Raw genomic sequence first — 21,349 nt, forward strand, 5'->3', positions numbered from 1 at the left:
TTCCCACACACACTGGCACATACCTACCAAGACAGCTAGAAAACAGAGAGATACCACTAACATGAAACGGAAGCACATTGAAAGGGGTTTGCAATGTCTTGATCAGCCAGGAGACTGTTGCAGTGCTGTCTGTCTGCCTCACTCACTGCAGCGTACAGTAGCCATGCTCGCTCTCTATTCTGGTCCTCTTCTCTCCTGAACTCTATTCTCCTCCTACTCTATTCTACTAGATTCTTTCTACTCTACTCTATTCTACTGGATTCTATTCTACTCTACTCTATTCTACTGGATTCTATTCTACTCTACTCTATTCTACTGTATTCTATTCTACTCTACTCTATTCTACTGTATTCTATTCTACTCTACTCTATTCTACTGTATTCTATTTGATCCTATTTTCACTGCTGAAATGTCGCCACTCTACCCTCTGTGTGGGAATAAAGAGCCTTATTAACCTGAATCTCTGTTCCTATCCAGGTACCTGAGTGAGCGACGCGTTTGAGGGCGGAACCTGTCCTTCAGTGAGGATGGCTGCCCAGATGCATCCCAAACTAGTCATCATCCTACTGGACAAGATGAGGCAGTGGGACAAGGTGAGGCTTCGGCTTTGTACGGTGTGTCTGTGTGTGTGTGTGTGTGTGTGTGTGTGTCTGTCTCTGTGTGTGTGTCTGTCTCTGTGTGTGTGTCTCTGTGTGTGTGTCTGTCTCTGTGTGTGTGTCTCTGTGTGTGTGTCTGTGTTAGTTTATATTTGTATTTCTACGTCTCACTGTGTGTCTCTTTCTTTCACTTGCTCTACTTCTTCCTCCTATTATTCTATCTCTTCAGCCTCTAATCGTCTCTGCAATCTATATTCTGTCCTCTGATCAGAGCGCAAGGTGACTCTCTCCCCTTCTCTCTCCTCTCCTCTGCTCCCCCTCTCACTCTCATGTTTAATTCTTAGCTTGACTTCCAGCTGGACCACTTTCTTGGATTCTAATGAGTGCAGGCTTCCACCCCTTCTCTCTCGCTCTCTCTCTCTCGCTCTCTCTCTGTCTCTCTCGCTCTCTCTCTCTCTCTCTCTCTCTCTCTCTCTCTCTCTCTCTCTCTCTCTCTCTCTCTCTCTCTCTCTCTCTCTCTCTCTCTCTCTCTCTCTCTCTCTCTCTCTCTCTCTCTCTCTCTCTCTCTCTCTCTCTCTCTCTCTCTCTCTCTCTCTCTCTCTCTCTCTCTCTCTCCTTCCCTATTTCCCTGCTCCTTTGAAGTAGTTCTGAAGCTCTGTAGTATCCTGTCCAGTCTACACACTGTGAGTTGACTGTAACCCTTCCCTCTCTGTCTGGAGGTAGCAGTCTGGCACCGGGGCTCTGCAGCCCAGTCAGTCTGCTGCAGCCTGCCAACTTTCCTCTCTGGAGTGTGTGTGTGTGTGTTGTGCATGTGAATGTGGGCGTGTGGGTCTGTGTGTGTGCGCATGCTTGTCGCGCATGCTCCAACTCCTTGGCCATCTCACATCTTGACAGGCCCAATTAGTTGATCATCCATATCCATTTACACCCCACGCCATTCCCACCGAAACCGAGTGCCCGTTAGCTATGCTGTTGGAGTGACCGGGCTAAAGATCAGAGTTAGGTATGAATTTGTCGGCAGCAGTGATGGTGAAAATCGAGTAAATGATAGTGCTAATTCAGCGCTGGGGATTGGAGGGTCCTCCAGGAATTGAGTTGGACACTCTGGTCCAGGAGTGCTTTTCCATTTGCATACAGAATTACCTCTCACTCCCTCTCTACCTCTCTCTGTCGCTCCTCCCTCGTTCTGAATTCCACTCTCTTTCCCCCGTTCCTCTGCGTCCTTCCCACGTTAACCTTTTCTCCTGCCCAGTGCGGCTCTGCGTGTCCCAGTCCTCGTCTCTGGGTGCTCTCTGCCCAGCCGCCTGCTGACGTGATAGAGCAATCTACAGTTGTTGAACTCATTCTTCTTTCTGTCTGTCTTTCTTTCTTTTTTTCTGTCTGTCTGTCTTTCACTCAATCAATCAAACACTCACTCACTCACTCACTCACTGTCCTCCACTGTTTTGGTGTTTGTGTGTTATCATGACATGTTTAAGGCTCATTAATGCTTCGGTATTGTGTACTCACTGACAGAAGGACACATTTATATATTTATATTGGATAATTTGGAAAATAAGTACCCGTTTTAATTTAAATGAATTTTTCAAGGGGCCCATTTTCATAACGCTATTGTCAACCTAATATGCATTGGCAAAAAGTCCCCCCAAATGCAAACATCAATCTGTGAACACAGAAGCCAGCCATATGGAGTGCGTTTGCTTACTGTCTCAGGTGGGGAAGTGGGAGAATGGCTCCCTGTCCATGAAGTACCACGTGTGGCCTCGCTTTGAGATCTACTCAGGGGCAGAGAGCCGGGAGGACGACCACCTTTCCATCTCGTGACGCTGGAGGAGGCTCCGTTTCTCGTCGTCGTGGAGGGCGTTGACCCCCTCAGTAGCACCTGTATGAGGAACACTGTACCCTGCAGGAGACAGCTCCAAACAATGTGAGGGGAAAACTCTCCACAACACTGTCTAATGCCACATACAATGTCTATAACACAATGCATATCTTTAACACTACTGTAATGTGTATAATACCACAGAAATTCTCACAATTCCACAACAATGTATTTAACAATAATATAAAGTATTGATGTCAAAGCAGTGTCCAAGTCTATAATTTTAAGATGTATAATAATTCTAGTTATGCCCCTTATATTGTCCCACAGTATCCACAATATAAGCCTTAAGACCCTCAAACCCCATTCTTACAGTACATTATGAGTATCTGCCGTCTGCCTTCAGTATCTCTACATCTGTTCTGAGTTGTATTAAGCCTCTAACTGTGTGGGTACGTCCTGTCCTGTGTCTCAATATGTTCCTCTCTCCCACCCCTGTCTCCCTCTGCCGTGGCAACATGGCCATGATGATATCCAAATCCAGGCCTAGCGGGGTAGGAAGAGCTCTGTTAAAGTCTATAGAAAGCAGAGCAGCTTTAAGCATGCTGATAATGTTCCCCTCTGTCTAATCTCTGTCTAAACATACGTTGTTCAGCATGGAAAAATATATCTTTTGCACCGCCGCCTACAGCTGGCTTCTATGAATGCCCAGTGTTAATAGGGCCTATTGTTGTCCCTATCACCTTTTACAACTTTTTTCGTTCCCTCAATCTGTCTATTCCTGTTGCTACTTTCTCTACTATATCTCCCCCTCCCCCTGTTCCAGTTGTTTTCTCTCTTCCTTTTTCCTCCATTTTATGGTACCCTAATTCTCTGCATGCTTTTCTCCTTACTCTGCCGCTCTCCTCCTCCCTCGCTCTTTCCCCCTCTCTCTCTCTCTCTCTCTCTCTCTCTCTCTCTCTCTCTCTCTCTCTCTCTCTCTCTCAGGAATAAAACCGTAGACTCGGGGATCTATATCAAGCGCTGCTGTAAGGGTTTCTGCATCGACATCCTGAAGAAGATCGCCAAGCACGTCAAGTTCACCTATGACCTCTACTTGGTGACCAACGGAAAACACGGCAAGAAGATCAACGGCACCTGGAACGGCATGGTGGGAGAGGTGGGCCTCAGGAGCTGCAGCTAGTCTGTCTGTGTATGATAGTGTCATGGGGTTAGCTACCTGTGTCAGTCTGTCTGTTTATCAGTCTGCAGGTATCAATCTGTCTTATGTTTGTCTGCCAGTGTCTTTGTCTGTGTCTGTGTCCGTATCTGTGTCAGTGGCTATCCCAACAGGCATCATGCCCTCTGTTATAAACTTGGAGCTACCTGGAAGGCAAACTCATTCTGAGTGACTTACAGACAGACGTTCCTCTTCCACTTCCATGTCACCAGTTTATTCAGTTGGGCAATAGCTAATGTCAGTCAGGTTAAGTACCTCACTCAAGGGTAAAGAGCAGTCTACCATGAAAGTCCAGTTTGTGTTATAAAGATGCCCCGTAATCGACATTGGTCCCAAGGTAAGGTTGTTGTCAGTTCTAATTTACAGCAGTAGCAATTGCACTGAGGCAGATAGTAGCGAAGTTTACAACTTTGTTCTAACTTCAGGAAAATTCTAGTGTTGCGCCTCACCTTTGTAACAGCCCAAAGGCTGTGGGTAAAAATACATAGTGTACGTTTACCGTAGCAGAGGATGTTCAGGTTTGAAAAACCTTCCACTGTCAAGACAGGACTACATATCCATTTTCCTACTACAGTAAAATCCACATTGACGTTATACATTTCAGCCATTTAGCAGACTCTTCTCTTATTCACACGCCACTTTTCAATATGGAACTGGGCCTCCAAGGCCAGAACGGTCACCTGTTCTAAAGGGGTGTGTGTCATGTGGACTAAAAGGGCGCTAATGTACCATCTCTTTAACACCTAGAAGAGGAATGTTAATGGAGTAGAGCATCCTTCCCATCCCAGCGCCGCTCAGCAGCGTCCTTCTCACACTGGCCCTCCGCCAGGCCGTATCTCACACTCTTAATGACCCCTGATCTGCACACAAGGACCGTATGGATCACATAGATGCCTCTTGACTTACACAATGCACCAGAGCTGTGCAAAAAAAGAGCAAGAACTCAATGCAGGGATAAAGTTGGTCTCTCCTCTCCATTTTGTGCTGACTTAATGTTGCTCGCTGGTGTCGGCATTGATGGAGTGAAGGCAGCCACTAATCCTCATAATCCAAAATATTTTAGGCAATACTCTTGATTACATGAGTTTGGCTTCAAACATCCACAACGTGAACACAAACACACACGCGTTCTCGCGCTCGCTCATTCTCAGTACCACCCACATAGGTCACTTTCATAACGGAGAGAGTACAAGCCGTGGGAGGGAGATGGAGGGAGAATACAGAGAGAGAGAGGAAGTGCGTACACTGCTGGACAGACTTGCTCCCCCTGGGGAGACACACATTCACACGCACACACACACACTAACACAAACAAATCCTTGGCACGCAAACCTCCAGACCACAGGTAAAGGCAAAAGTCTCACTCCCCCTTCTCTCTCCCTCCCTCTGTCACACACACCTTATTAACTCAGTCAGTTCTGTCCCACTTTACCCCAGCGCTGTAGGGCCCAGGTATTTAGAGCTAAATATACCTGTAGAGATAGAGGGGCATTAAGGGAGGGATGGAAAGCAGGGAGGAGAGGAAGGAGGAGGCAATGGCAATGGGGTGGCTATTTCAAGCTTCCATGACCCACTGTGCTAACCCAATTCTCCCTCCCTCGTTCTGTCTGTTCTGCCTCCCCTCCCTCGTTCTGTTTCTCTCTCCTTCCCCTCCCTCACTGTGGATCACAAGTCTCCACTCTGAATGTTCTTGATGTGTAGAAACTGTCTCTCATTGACCTTTCTCTTTCTCTCTCACTCCCTCTCTCCCTACTGTTTCTCCCTCTCTCCCTACCGTCTCTCTCTCCACCTCTCTCTCTCAGGTAGAGACGAAGAAGGCCCACATGGCGGTGGGCTCCCTCACCATCAACAAGGAGAGGTCAGAGGTCATTGACTTCTCGGTGCCCTTCATCGAGACGGGCATCAGCGTCATGGTGTCCCGTAGCAACGGCACCGTCTCGCCCTCTGCCTTCCTCGGTGAGTGTGACCCACAAACAGACTCTGCCAACGCTGCCAACTTTACAGTATCACCCAAATGTACCGTGCAGTGTGAACTAAGACTGAATTATAATGTGGCTAACTCTCTTGTTTTCTGTCTGTCTCATTCCCCTCCGATATTTTATTTCCTACTCCCACTCTCTATCTCTGCCTTCCTCTCCCTCGCCTCTATCTCACTCACTTTGTTTCGCTGTGTACTCCTCATTTGCATATTTTTCTCTCTCTCGCCCTCCCTCCCTTGGCCTTTCTCTTTCTCAGAGCCTTTCAGTGCTGATGTGTGGGTGATGATGTTCGTGATGCTGCTGCTGGTGTCGGCAATTGCTGTGTTTGTGTTTGAGTACCTCAGCCCTGTGGGCTACAACCGCTGTCTGGCCGATGGCAGAGGTGAGAGGGCTCCACACTGGCACGAACATCTCTCTCACAAATGCACACGCACATGCACACACACGCACATGCACATGCATATTTTCTCTCTCTCTCTCTCACTCTCTCTCTCTCTCACACACACACACACACTGCTGTGCGCGGTGACCTTCCCCCACATGGCTGCCAGTAAACCCTGACCACCCTCCTCCTGTCCTCCTTTACCTCTCAGAGCCGAGTGCAGATGAAGTCTCTTCCCATTGATTTCAATATGCCTCCCCTGGTTCTTCATGTATTTTAATGCGGGCCCTGTGTTTTGCATGCATTTCCATATTTTCAGGAATCACATGTCAGGCCTGACAGGGATGGGACAGTTTTTATTAGATCTCCCAGCCAAAAAGAAATAATAATATAAAATATAATATGCCATTTAGCAGACACTTTTATCCAAAGCGACTTACAGTCATGCGTGCATAAATTTTTGTGTATGGGTGGTCCCGGGGATCGAACCCACTACCTTGGCGTTTCAAGCGCCGTGCTCTACCAGCTGAGCTACAGAGGACCAATGTCTCTCCATCCTATTCATGATGGGGCTATATTTAGAGACCATATCTTTTTTAAATCTCTCTCATCCTTCATGTTCTGGAGAATAAGACCCTCTTCCATAAAGCGTTGTAGGAGTGCTATTGTTAGCTGGTCATACAGTAGCCTTGGGAATTCAGTGTTTGTGCGAATTGGATCAAATGTTGGATTCCAACTAGTGATACTCCTGGTGGCTACTTACAGAACAGTAAATACAACTGATGTGCCAAAAAGTATTATCATGATGGATTCATTCTTGTGTGGTAGTGACATAACCACAGCACAGACATATACAACAACAATAGGCATACTTAGTAGTGGACTAAAGCCTCATCTGCATTACAACACACTTACCCAGGTGTTTATTAGAATGGCACAGCACCGTTGTCCTATCAGTTGTGTTCCTTCTGCTTCCCTAGCCACATTGTGCTTTATGATCCTACAGCTAACCACAACATATCTACAACACTGAGACACCTCCCTGAGACCATTCCTCATTGTGATCACTACCTGTCTCTCCATCAGAGCCTGGAGGGCCCTCCTTCACCATCGGCAAGGCCATCTGGCTGCTGTGGGGTCTGGTCTTCAACAACTCTGTCCCAGTGCAGAACCCCAAGGGTTGGACCAGTAAGATCATGGTGTCTGTGTGGGCCTTCTTCGCTGTCATCTTCCTGGCCTCCTACACTGCCAACCTGGCAGCCTTCATGATCCAGGAGGAGTATGTGGACCAGGTGTCTGGACTCAGCGACAAGAAGGTAAGGCCTGTCATTAAACTTCATTAGTCCTTTACTTGTTCTTTCTTACTATCTCTCCTCTCCTTATCTCACCTCCATTACATCTCTCTGTCCATCTTACCTTGATTCCCTCGATTTCTATCTCTGTCCTCTGCCTGCCACCACTTTCCTCACGCCATCATTATTTCTATGCCTCTATCGCTCTTCAACACCTCTTATCTTATCTCTCTCTCTCTCTCTCTCGCTCGCTCTCTCTCTCTCTCTCTCTCTCTCTCTCTCGTCTCTCTCTCTCTCTCTCTCTCTCTCTCTCTCTCTCTCTCTCTCTCTCTCTCTCTCTCTCTCGCTCGCTCTCTCTCTCTCTCTCTCTCTCTCTCTCTCTCTCTCTCTCTCTCTCTCTCTCTCTCTCTCTCTCTCTCTCTCTCTCTCTCTCGCTCTCTCGCTCTCTCTCTCTCTCTCTCTCTCTCTCTCTCTCTTCTCTCTCTCTCTCTCTCTCTCTCTCTCTCTCTCTCTCTCTCTCTCTCTCTCTCTCTCTCTCTCTCTCTCTCTCTCTCTCTCTCTCTCTCTCTCTCTCTCTCTCTCTCTCTCTCTCTCTCTCTCTCTCTCTCTCTCTCTCTCTCTCTCTCTCTCTCTCTCTCTCCATATCTCCTCCCCTCAGTTCCAGAGACCCAATGACTTCTCCCCTCCGTTCCGCTTTGGGACGGTCCCTAACGGCAGCACGGAAAGGAACATCAAGAACAACTACAAGGAGATGCATGGATACATGATCAAGTTCCACCAGAAGAACGTGGACGAGGCCCTCTATGGTCTGAAGACTGGGTGAGCAGGGGGAACGGGACCTTAGTCTGGGAGAGGAGGGGGAACGGGACTTTAGTCTGGGAGAGGAGGGGGAACGGGACCTTAGTCTGGGAGAGGAGGGGGAACGGGGCCTTAGTCTGGGTGAATGGGGGAACATGGTGTCCTCCTATTGCTGACCAGGGTTTTGGTCAATTCCATGTCAATTCAGTCATCCCCCTCAACCCTGTTGCAGTCTTTCACTTACTTTACTTATGTAATGTATTCTATTTCCTTTTATGTACTTAGTTGTATTATTCTCCTTGTTTCTCATTAAAAGCTCCGGTTTTATTCATTTCCCAGCACAAGAGTGTCTACCATTATACAGTACGTGACAACTGTAGCCCTTGGCAAAGCAGGCATAAGTCTATTATCCTTATCACAATATAAGGGCTACTGAACAGGTTCATTGGGATGAGTAGTTACAGTGTAAAGCTAGGCCAGAAGTAATTACTGTAAATTCTCTCATTAGTAAACTGGATGCCTTCATCTACGACGCAGCAGTGCTGAACTACATGGCCGGGAGGGACGAGGGCTGTAAGCTGGTGACCATCGGCAGTGGGAAGGTGTTTGCCTCCACGGGCTACGGCATCGCCATCCAGAAGGAATCTGGCTGGAAGAGACACGTGGACCTGGCCATCCTTCAGCTCTTTGGAGATGGTGAGAGCGACGTTCAGTTAGAATTACACACAGTTTGACTTCATGTATTTCAGCTAGGGAGTCGTGACATTTTACTGAGGGTTTTAACGGTGTGCTTTGATGGAAAACAGCCAAGTTTGGAGAGAAATGCAATAAAACTAGAAAATTGGGAAATTATTGAGAGTGTGCTGTCGTAATGTTTCCCCATGGAATTGTATACTTTTGGCATACTTGCCAACTGGCTAAAATATAACACACACAATCCTACAGGTATTGTCTATGTATGTCATATTGTGCATAATATGGCTGTGTCCAACCTTGAATGAGCACCAGTCATACCTGCATTAAAAGCCATATAGAAGTAGTTTTTCTTTCTGCAGCTTGTCTGTGCTGGAGCCAGTTTATTTGGGTGTGTTCCAGCCTGTCTTGAGGATCCTGGACCAAGGCCCCTCCAGGCCCCACTATAGTGTCCTAGTTAGAGGTGCCAGTATAGCTGCTGGTGTATTTCTACACTCTGTGGACAAGGGGTGTGTGTGAATGTGGGTCAGCCCTACGAAGACTGTGTGTGTAGGTCTCTGTTTCTCTGTGTTTGTCTACTGAATGTACAGGTGTATTTATCGACCTGTATATAAGCTTTGGATAAGGAGTGTGTTTTTCTGTATTTAGGGATCGGTGACAATAAGTTATTGTGTGTGTATGAATAGTAAACAGTTTCTTGTATATTTTCTCGTGTGTGTATGTGTGAATATGGGTCATCATCTGGTGCCGTCCCCTGTGTACATCCAGCCAAAGCTTAGCAAGTGGCCCTCAATGTCACATTGACACGCCCCAACATTCACTCCTCTCAGTGTGGCCTAGTTTGAGAAAGCGATCCTCACGCGCTGAGAGACCAGGGGCCTGTGAAGGGTGCAGACGGGGGCCTGGCTGGTTTGACGATGAAGCTCCCAGACAGTCACTTAAAGCAGAGGAGGATGCCTAGGGCCCCAGGGAGCTGTGGTCTCACAGACGCCACTGAGCCCCATATCCCACACCAGTCGCCTTAGTCGACCAGGAGCCATGCAGGCGCAGCAGGCAGTGGACCCTGAATTCGATCATCTGTGTGTGTGTGTGTGTGTGTGTTGATGCTCAGGGGCCAGTGGTCCCATGCGAGAGCTCTGCTGATGTGCACAGCCATCTGAATGTATGCTTAATTAAGTAACGCCAGTCCTGCCACGGACAGTCCGCCAGAACTAACTGCTGCTGATGTTACACAAGGTGACCCACAAAGAGACAGATATAGACTCTGGGACATGGCTGGACACGTGGACACACACACATCATGCATGCACACTCATATTTCCATATACACATGCGCACACATGGGTCTATTTGCTGAATCTGAAGTGTGCTGTCATGAATAAAAAAGCTGAGATGTATTTATTAAAATGCCACCAAAGACTTGCATGCATTAGCCTTTAATTGTTTGTCCTCTACAGTTTTAGGAATCATTTTCAGACCTATATTCTCAAGTGTCTTTCCCTACCCCTCGTCCCTGTACCTTTTCTCTGCTCACTTTGCATCATTCTCCCCTTCCAATATATATCCTCCTGCTACATCATGTCCTCCCTTCTCCACACCCTTCTCCTACTCCCTCCTTTCTCTCCCTCCACTCCTCCCTCCTTCTCTATACCCTGTCCCCACTCCTCCCTCCATCCGCCTGTCCCCACTCTCCCTCCTCTTCCTGTCCCCACTCTTCCTTGACTCCTCCCTCCATCCTGTCCCTCTCTCCAGGTGACATGGAGGAGCTAGAGGCCATGTGGCTAACGGGGATCTGCCACCATGAGAAGAACGAGGTGATGAGCAGCCAGCTGGATGTGGACAACATGGCCGGCGTCTTCTACATGCTGGGGGCGGCCATGGCTCTGTCGCTCATCACCTTCATCGCCGAGCATGCCTTCTACTGGCAACTGCGCTTCTGCTTCATGGGCTACTGCACGGGCAAGCCAGGCTTCGTCTTCTCCATCAGCAGGGTGAGCCAGGCCACCTCAGACACCCATAGTAACTGTCTACACACACTCATACATGGCTGTTCTTCACTAAGGCTTTCTTCCTGTGGTGATGTGATCTGCATCAGCACCCTTTGGCATCATTTTAGAGTTATGACCTTCACCATCAACCTCACATCATCAACTTTACTGTCTCTAATACCCAGTAAATGAGAGCGCTTTATTCCTGGAAAAGGTAGTCCATAAGGAAACCTGGTCAAGTAGAAGGCTTATAGGCACTGTTGGCAGAAATACGTGTGTAGTTTATGTCCCCAGTGGCCAACCAATGCCAAACTCTGAGTTTAGTTTGAACACAGACAGCTTTCTTATTTTGTTTTGATGCTAATGCCTGTTTCACATCCGGGGTAAATATATACAAAATGTTGAGCCAAAATCAATTGTTCACTCGGCCCAGAGAAATGAGGGTAGATTACTGGTTCTATTTGGGAGCAAAGTCACCCCGAGGTATTTGATTTGCGTTCCAATTGTTTTGACATGGCTCCAGTGTAATTCACCAAGGTGAAACGCTTGGGGCTAACCACTTGGCTCATTTACTACAGTGCCACACACACCATTGCTCTTTTCATTTGAAAACCAGGACAGAGGAAAAGAGTAGTCTTTGTTCTAATATTCTGCCTCAGTTGATAGTTTTTTGTTTAGTGTTATAGTGTCAATGTTAGTCTGTGTTTGTTTGTGTGTTGTTTGGGTGTGTGTCCATGACAGTTGGTTAGTAATTGTTGATGATTATACCATTAGCATTTGTATGAGGACGAGAGTGAGGAAAATGACTGTATGCATTTGTGTGAGGTTCCATTATGACATGTATTCATGATATTATTTCCTAGTTGTTGTGACTGTAAATATCTGGATGTGACCCTTGAATACAGTTCACTCTTAGAAAGAACTGTTCCAGAAAGGTTATTTGGCCATCCCCATAGGAGAACCCTTTTTAGTTCCAGGTAGAACTCTCTTGGGTTCTATGTAGAACTCTCTATGGAAATGGTTCTACATGGAACTCAAAAAGGTTCTAGCTGGAACCAAGAAGGGTTCTTCAAAGGGTTATCCTATGGGGACAGCCGAAGAATCCTTTTAGGTTCTATATAGCACCTTTTTTTCTAAGAGTGTAGAAAGGATTCAGTGCTCCAAAATATTCAGAGGAAACAACCTACAATATGTTTGTTTAGTAGTATTCATCGCCACACACCAGATTTTCAAGGGATAATTAAACAACAATGAGGGAAATTATAGTTTATTATCTTTTCACAATCCTGGAGTATGGCTTCACATTGGTTCATTCTCATTTAGTTTTATATTTTCCATTGACGCCCCTTTCCCTGTGCCACTGGATTGATTCTGTTTTTTAATTTCACAGCATAATCCAATAAACTTTATTATTATTACCGCAATTAACATTAAGCTCAGCGCTGTAAGAATGAGAAATCTGTCACGCCTGATCGGAGTCACGTGTCCAAGCCCTTGTTGGTTACAGTTTCCCCCTTTGCGCTGGGAAAAAACAGTAAGCAGGGCTTCATTAGCAAAGGTATTCCTCTTACACCTGCAACACTATAACTAATTCACTAACTAATTAATTACATTGATTTAAGAAACCGTCTAATGACTTTAGCTAGGAGTTTAGATGAGTACTGTACATGTATTAAGCTTAATCGCTGTGTCTTCAAATGATCACATTGTAGTATTATTTGCATAAATACACATATAGGCTACTCAAGGACAGGGCAGCTAGCGAATCTTTTTGAAACCACATGTACACTGTAATCAGTTATAGATTTTAGGTGCCTCCATGACTTTACATTTCTAACCCTCAGGCCAGAGCTATTACCATTCACACATCCCTGCCCAAATAATCCCAGAGACAGTCTGTGAATGTTTACTTTACGTGGGCATGTGGAGTATCTCAGTTGAATATGAAGCACCATAAAACGATGCTAAGGCATTCTGTTGTTTTGTTTATTCTTCTCTGCAAACAGCTCAAATGGAGCACACATGATATGTCATCTAACATTGCCAAGGGTTGAGGGTTGAGTAAACACAAGGACAGCATGTCACAGAGAATATGGGAGAATCAGTAGGGGTGCGTGGGTAAAATCACTGTGGAAGCCAAGCCAGGAAAAGAAAGCCATATTACAACCTATGTGTTGTGATAATTGCATTGTTTGCTCTATAACCTGTTAGTTCATATGCCTTGACACCTTGATATATAGGCCTATGGCAGAGACAATAAGAAGACACAGTGGCAGCATAAATTCAACCACACCTTTGTTTCATCACAAAACCGGAGAGCAACCTCTGTCCGGTAAAGTCCACAAAGCATATTGCATGTAACAAACAGTTACATGACCTACAGCATGGTCAAGCAAGTTAATATTTCCGACATTTTTGGACTACTAAACAACTGTTGATTTAGAACCACGTAGAGTTACCACAAGTCACAATGAAAACAGGAGCTGCCTCCACTATTACAGCACCATTTCAACTTCAACATTTCAACATCATCAAATCACCTATGCTTAGTCTAATACAGTGACAACTAAAATATAACAAAAACAATTTAGTCAATGGTTCTGATGTGTGTGTGCGTGCGTTTGTTCGTGCAAGTAGAAAAAACATGTTGACTCGCCCTACTTGTAGAAAAACCCCAATGCCATCCTCCTCTCTTTCATGTTGACGAAACAGTCTATGACTTGTCATACAGTACACGCTTTTATGCTTGCTCGCTAGCCTAACTTCCTTTCATGGGCAACGTTAGCTAGTTAACATTAGCCTTCTACATCTAGCTACATATTGAACTTCCATCCTCTCATTTCAGGGGCACAATGTATGAATGTATGATTGGATCAGAATCGCTGTTATAATCATTGGCCAGTACGGAGAATTAAGTAAAACCACAAGTCCAAATTCCTATCTCCATCCATAGCTAATTTAGGAAAGGGACAATTTTAGCTAGCTAGCTGGCTTCCCTTGACACTTTTTTTTTGGTGCGCCAGGACCATTCACAGTTGAGCTCACTCAGTTTAGCTCAACGCTGATTGGCTATTATTCTATACGTTTTTTTTTATCAAGGGAGGCAAAATGCTCGCTGGCTTCCCTTGCATTCAGTGCTAAGGGCGGCAACAATGTCATACTCTTTATGACCAGACAGCATCAAATGCTGTAGATGGCCTACACATACAGAGACAGAGGGGTGCTGTTTCGCTTGCTCAGATGCTCTGATGAGATATATTCAGCCTCTTGCGAATTGAAGGACAATTATGAAAACACAGAGAGACAAAAAAGTAATTATTTTATCTTTTTTTCTTGGTAAATTATTTGGGGAAGCCTGGCTTCCCTTGGCATCAATGATTACACGCCACTGGGGAGAATAGTGGTATGGCAGGCTCATGGCCTCATCAAGATGGAGCAATGGAGGGCACATTGATGAAACAAAGAGGCAGAAGGAGGAGTAAGAGAGATACAGTACCACAGAGACAACCAATGAATAACAGTTAAAAGGGGGAGATGTCAAACGTGATGAAAGAGTTGACAAGGAACAAGGTTGGCATCATGGTTGTTATGGCATCAAGGCTGAGAGAGAGGACAGATTACATGAAAATTACCCTGTTAAGGAATCTGACCCCAGCAGTAGCCATTGACCAGGACACCTTTGACCTTTAATGGTGGCCAAAGGGTCCTATTACCTCTGCTGTCATTTCCCAGACAAAAAAAAAATAAAAAATCATTGGGTCAGATTGATTTGATCCCACTCATCCATCTGTCACACCGTGTTTAGCCAACTCTCCATCCATTTGTATTTGAATATCGTATTATACATCACAGGATGCAAATAGCACGGTTTGTCTTTCTGTCATCGTTATGCCAGTGTTTCCTGGCCTCATCCTCTCTCTGGAGTTTTATGTTATTGCTTGGCGGTCCACAGTCAATGCCGGGGGTATTTATTAACTGCCAGGGTATTGTTCAGCTGAATTCTAATCACATTGATTGAAGGTATTGACCGCTGAGACCCACAGGGCTTTACTGCATCTCTGTCATTATCAATCATCTCCCCATCCTCTCCTCTCTCCTACTTTCTCATGCTCTCCTGTCTCATATACCCACATACATAATAAATATGTTAGATATATTACATTCAGTCCATGTGAATCTATATTTATCATTTTATCACTTAATGGAGAAACAACAAACAAGGAGTCAAATCCAGAGGTACTAGAAGTGAACACTTCTTTACTTATTTCTGTTTAGTTATTATGTGTAGTGTATGTTCAACAGTTGCATAGGCTATGTACATGGCTTTTGTTATTTAACAATCTCTGTTTACCTCTCATTCTCCTCAGTCTACTCTTAGCAGCCCTATTTTTTGTTCTCCTTTATTCTGCCTCTGACTCTCCCTTACCCTCTCTAATGCTGCTTAACGACCCTCTTCACTCACAGGGCATCTACAGCTGCATCCACGGGGTTCAGATCGAGGAGAAGAGCGGCTCAGCTCTCGACTCTCCATCGGTCACCATGAACAACACCCAATCCAACATCCTGCGTCTGCTCCGAACCGCTAAGAACATGGCCTCCCTGTCCGGGGTCAACGGCTCGCCTCACAGCGCCCTGGACTTTATCCGTCGTGAGTCGTCCGTCTACGACATCTCTGAGCACCGCCGCAGCCTGGCAGGTCACTCGGACTGCAAGCCTCCGTACATGCCGGAGGATAACATGTTCAGCGACTACATCAACGAGGTGGAGAGGACTTTCGGGAACCTCCACCTGAAGGACAGCAACCTGTACCAGGACCACTACCTGCACCACCACGGAGGCTCTGCCCTGGGGCTCAGCGGCCCGCCCCTTAACAGACCCCACAGCCTGGGAAGCAACAGCTCTCTGGAAGGGGGCATGTTTGACTGTGACAGTCTAGGGGGAGGAGTGGCACCCATCTTCACCACCCAGCCACGCTCTGCCCTGACCCACAGGAACATGAGTAAGTTTGACCTGATTGCCAGTCAGAGCCCGCCCTCCGGGCCAGGTTTCAAATCAGGACTGTCAGACCTGTACGGAAAGTTCTCCTTCAAGGGAGGGGCCTCCAGCTCAGGTTACATCCCCGGGCATGACAGGTACTGTGGGGGAGGGGGCAGAGAAGATGACGGAAACATCCGTTCAGACGTTTCAGACATCTCCACTCACACTGTCACCTACGGGAATCTGGAGGGCAATGCTAAGAAGCGTAAGCAGTATCGAGACAGCCTGAAAAAGAGGCCCGCCTCGGCCAAGTCGAGACGAGAGCTGGATGAGATTGAGCTGGGCTACCGGAGAAAGCCTTACCACACAGGCTACCACCACTACCACGGCCATCGCTCCTCCTCCCCGCCCCTACTGCCCTCCGAACGCAAGAGAGGAGGAGGGGGAAACGCAGGGAGCACATCCTACCTGTTCCGTGACAAAGAGAGTGTGAGGGATTTCTATTTGGACCAGTTTCGCCCCAAAGATGGTGTCCCCCAATGGGAACATGTGGATCTGACAGATGGTCCTGGAGGGGGGGGTGGAGGGGGCGGGGGGAACTGCACCAGTTTGGTGTCAGTGGATGACTTCCTGAAACAAAGTAAACCCAAGAAATCAGAGTCTAAGAGTGGGGGAGGCACATCTGGGGTGGGGTTGGCAGGCGGCGACTGGGAGTGTCGGAACTGCCGTGCCAGCGGAGGAGGGGGCAAGCAGATGTCGATGCATGGCAGCGGGGCAGGGGAGAGGGTAGGCGGGTACGGTGGAGGGGTTAGTTGTGGATCCTCAGGGGGTGGAGGGAACAGCCGTCCAAGCTCTGCCACCTGCATGCGCTGCGAGGGCTGCAAAAAGACAGGCAACCTGTACGACATCAGCGAGGACAACAACCACCTCTTGGAACAGATGGGGGGTGGGAAAGGCGGAGGCATGGGGGCTGTGGGGTTAGGTGGAGGCGCCCAGCCTCAAACTCAAGCCCAGCGTAGGAAGTCTGCCGGCTTTGGCAAGCCCCTCCGACGGCAACACTCGTACGATACCTTCGTAGACCTACAGAAAGAGGAGGCAGTCGGAGTCAGTGGGATCATGGGGGATCTAGGAGGGGGCGACGGGGGCATGGGTGGTGCAGGAATGGGCGGGATGTTGCCTCCTCCCAGAAGTGTTAGTTTAAAAGAGAAGGAGCGCTACGTGGAGGGTGCTAGCCCTTTTGCCCACATATTTGAGAGGCATGGAGGCTCGGAGAGGGAGCGAGACAGAGACCCCCTGTGCTACGGTGGTGAGAGGGCCAAAGAAGCAGGGTCGCCGTTCGGCTTGTTCCGAGGTGGCGAGGGCCTTCACCGTCGCTCAGTGGGGGAGAGGGACATGAGGGACAGAGAAAGAGCCATGATGGAGGGCGGTGGAGGAGGAACCTACTCCTTATCCAAATCTCTCTACCCAGATAGGGTCAACCAAAACCCCTTTATCCCAACCTTCGGAGATGACCAGTGTCTATTGCATGGCGCCAAACAATACTACATCAAAAAGCAACAGCAGCAGCAGCAGATGCCCCCCAAAAACAGCCGAAGTGACTTCCGGGGCTCCATGGGCGTGACGTCCTTCTTGCCAGCGACTGCCACTGCTGGGGTCATGTCCAATGTGGACCCCAGGTTCCCTATGGAGCTGTGTCTGGGAGGGAACCTCCACGGCTCCACGCTGGGTGTGGGGCCAACACACCGCGCGTTCAATGGCAGCAACGGGCACGTGTACGAGAAACTCTCCAGTATAGAGTCAGACGTGTGAGAGAGGAGACTGGGTGGGGAGGCAGGAGGGAGGGAGGCATGGCATGGCATTAGTGCTGGGAAGTCAGGGATGATGAGGCTCCACTGTCCACATTGCAACCGCAACACTTTTAACAAGGAAGGAGAACAGTCAGGGAAGAGAAGATGAATGACAGAATGGTGAAAAGGTTAAATGGAAAAGAGCAGGGTGAGTTAGAAGGAAAGATGGGGACATTCATGCCCTGTTATTTTGTTACAAAACAATAAATTCAAGAGGTGACACGTGGGTAGGGTTATGTTAACCCTAGTACTTATTTGGCTGTTGCCATCAACACACTCTCAAAAAGAACACAAAAGTGACACCTCTGAATGTGATATTGCAAGTTTGAGCCAAATGGCTTACAGAGTCACACCTACAGAGTGATTATGAAAAGGGAATGTGAGTGAGTAGTGAAGTGTCCATCTGGTCAAGTGTTATTAGAGAAAGGAGATGTTGTCATGACTCATATTTATGATAGCTCTGACACCGAAAATGAGTTTGGTGGAAGACGATGGCCGTGTTTAACCCTGCACTAACTCTCCCGCTCTTTGCCTCTACACTTAGAAAAAAAGTTTCCAAAAGGGTTATTTGGCTGTTCCCATAGGAGAACCCTTTTTGCTTCCAGGTAGAACCCTTTTTGGTTCCAGGTAGAACCCTTTTGGGTTCCATTTAGAACCCTCTGTAGAAAGGGTTCTACATGGAACCCCAAAGGGTTCTACCTGGAACCAAAAGGGTTCTACCTGCAACCAAAAATGATTCTTCAAAGGGTTATTTTATGGGGACAGCCGAAGAACCCTTTAAGGTTATAGATAGCACCTTTTTTTCTAAGTTAATTCTTCTGCTCCCTTACACCCAAACAACCATCTTTGACTCTTGTTTGCTATGATAATTAAATCATAAATGAAAATACGATATTCTTACTGAAATAACAGGGTAAAACAACAATAATGTTATTAACATTGTGATTAACAAAAGTGATATTAGTATTAAGTATAATAATACTGCTTATGACATTAAGTTTGTTTTATGTTCCTTTGATATTTCAATACTGTTTAATATTTGTTGTTATTTCTTTGTCTGCCCCACGGTGGCAGGAAGCTTGTTATCTAATTCAACTAACAAGCCTGAAGGACTGAGTGAAAAGTCATTAGGTCTCTTGTTTTTGTTTTAATGATATACAGTTCATGCTAATTCATTAATTTGCTGTTTTTAAAATTGTTACGGAAGGATCTGGAAGACATAATTTGCACAGTACTGAAAGGTTCTTCTTGAGTTTCAAGAGATTTCACACCCTGTTTCTGAACTTTTGTTGGTCAACAACTGTGAAAGACATGTCTTGTCATAAAGCAGATGGCTGAAGATACTGACTGAAGGACGTGCCTTAAAGGACTCCAAATGATGTGTACCCCAGAGAGCTGAGCAAGGTGTGGTGTAACGGCATGATACATAATGAACAAGGTGTTAAGATGTGTACAAATCCGCTTGTCTTGAAGGGAAAACCTTCTACTCTGAAACCAAGTCATTATTTACAGATGTGAGACTGAGATACTGTGGTGTGTTTCAAGACAATAACATGTTTGATAACTTACACTTAATTAATGTGGACATTATTACACAGACATTACAATACCATCAGAAGTGCTTCATAAACCTGTCACACATCCATACTAAAGAACACCACACATACTGTCAAACTGCTGTGCCTCATCTAACAAGCATTTGATCACCCTTTTGGATTCAGGTTCTTAGAAAACAGCCAGCAGCCTCCAAGGCTCACTTTTTACCACACCCCTTATCTAGTAAAACCCGTTGCGTTCACTCTCTGAAGTTAGGAAGGTCTATACAGGCTTATGAGACACATTGAAGAAGCATTGTGAATGCAGTTTGACTTCACGTCAGTCAGAGTGTTTAATGCGTATTAAAGGCGTATGCTCTGTATTTCTAAATTTAACTCAAATCCTCTTAAAAGATGTTGTTGCCCAATGAAGATGGTAATGGTATTGATTAAAGCCTGAACGTAAGTCGTGAGGATGTCTCTAAAAGGGACATTCCTCCTCAGACTGAGGCAGTTAGATGGAGGATATCTTGAGAATGCTCACGCTGTATGCTTTGACAGATGTTGACAGTACTTTTAGCCCAAGTCCTCTATATTGCACCCCTCCCGGGTTCAGACTTTAGAAATACATGCCTTATCATATGAAACTGACTGATGATACAAGCTATTGTACAGCATACGAGCCTATCAGTTATTTAAAGGTTTGTCTTCAATTAGTATGAAGTGTCATGAGTTCAAGGGCTGCAGGAAATTGTGTTTCAGTGTTGAATGGAGATTGAAGGTGCTGAGGGAGTAGATTGCACAGAGTCATTCCTACTTCCAATATGATCAAACTGCACCTCTGTAATATGGAGGTGGAAGATGGAAGGGAAATGATTGAGTGATAACAGCTGTTTTCCCTAGACCTGCTGATAATCTATTCATTTATTCAGGACACACTTCTCTCTCCATAACATTAAGATGAAACCCATCAAGTTAGCCTTAAATCAAACTGATTCAACACCCCCCATGAATTACTTCATAAATGGATGGGTATCTTTGGACTTTTAAATGCACATGTTTTGGATGGTCGGCCAATATCAGAACGTTTGAAGAAGCAATGGAAAAGAGGAGGAAGAAATAAGAGAGCGAGAGTGAGAAAGAAAGAAAATTGAGTTATTATCAATCAATGTCAGCATTAGTATGTTATCTTTTTTCCCCTGTAAATATATTTAAAAACTATTTTCCCTTTGTACAGTAGGCAGACAGTCAGGATGTAACTTTCAATATGTTTTACAACAATTTAAGAAATAAACAAAATGGTAATAAAAACATAAAAATACAAAATACAAAACAAAAATATGCAAAATATAGTTAAGACATATATTACTAATAATGATAAATGATATGATTGAACCTTTTATTTGCTTTAAATCTCATGTTTACTTAATTATGATAGTTCACCAATAAATATTATTATTATTTTAAGGATATGCTTTTGCTTATTTTCACTAAAGTGTTGGAAATTGAGGATAATTTACTCTAGGTGTAGACGTTTGGTGATAAGGGGGAAAGTTTAGTTTACGAGTCTTTGCTAAGTTTCCCTTGAATTGTGTTAGATTCTCTTTTAAGATAGTCTACTCTTCATGCTTTACGGGAAACCCACAATTATCTCTACATTTATGTAATACAGTATTACATGTATACATACCAGTAGATGGCTTTTGCATATAGAGACAGTATATTGTGATCCTTCATTTAAGCAATCCTCATTAATTAAGTAATTGACTACAAGATAATTTGTGTTATGTTGCCCTTTATTCAACTGGGATCTGATGCCGATTGCACTGGTGTTGATGGAGAATACACCACGCAGGACTGGCTCCTCCTCCTCATTCTGTGTATCTCTAATAAGGATAATACTGATATCTTCAGTGATACGTGTCAGTAGCACTGGGCACAACACAATGGACATTTCCCAGTGTTGCTCTCATAACAGAGGATGTGGGTGCAGATGTGGGCAAAATGAAGTGGTTAGCTTCATCACATTAAAGAATCCATCTGAAATGGAAATGCATTTTTGCAACCTCTTATAGAAATGTTTCTAATCCATGTCACCTAAACATCATGTGCAGATGGTTAGAAATTAAGGGTGAATCAAGTAATTCAAGGCAATGAGTTGATATCATTATGTTAATTTGGGTTCTTGTCAGATAAAAAATGATATACTTTGTGATTTATT

General features: G+C 45.6%; 1 pseudogene; it reads left to right on the top strand.

Annotated features, from left to right (window-relative positions):
- Positions 1-513: 513 nt before the first annotated feature.
- Positions 514-18,192, top strand: LOC121551274 (annotated as a pseudogene).
- The last annotated feature ends 3,157 nt before the right edge of the window (positions 18,193-21,349 follow it).

Source organism: Coregonus clupeaformis, unplaced genomic scaffold, assembly GCF_020615455.1.
Source record: "Coregonus clupeaformis isolate EN_2021a unplaced genomic scaffold, ASM2061545v1 scaf1260, whole genome shotgun sequence".
NCBI classification, from domain to species: Eukaryota; Metazoa; Chordata; class Actinopteri; order Salmoniformes; family Salmonidae; genus Coregonus; species Coregonus clupeaformis.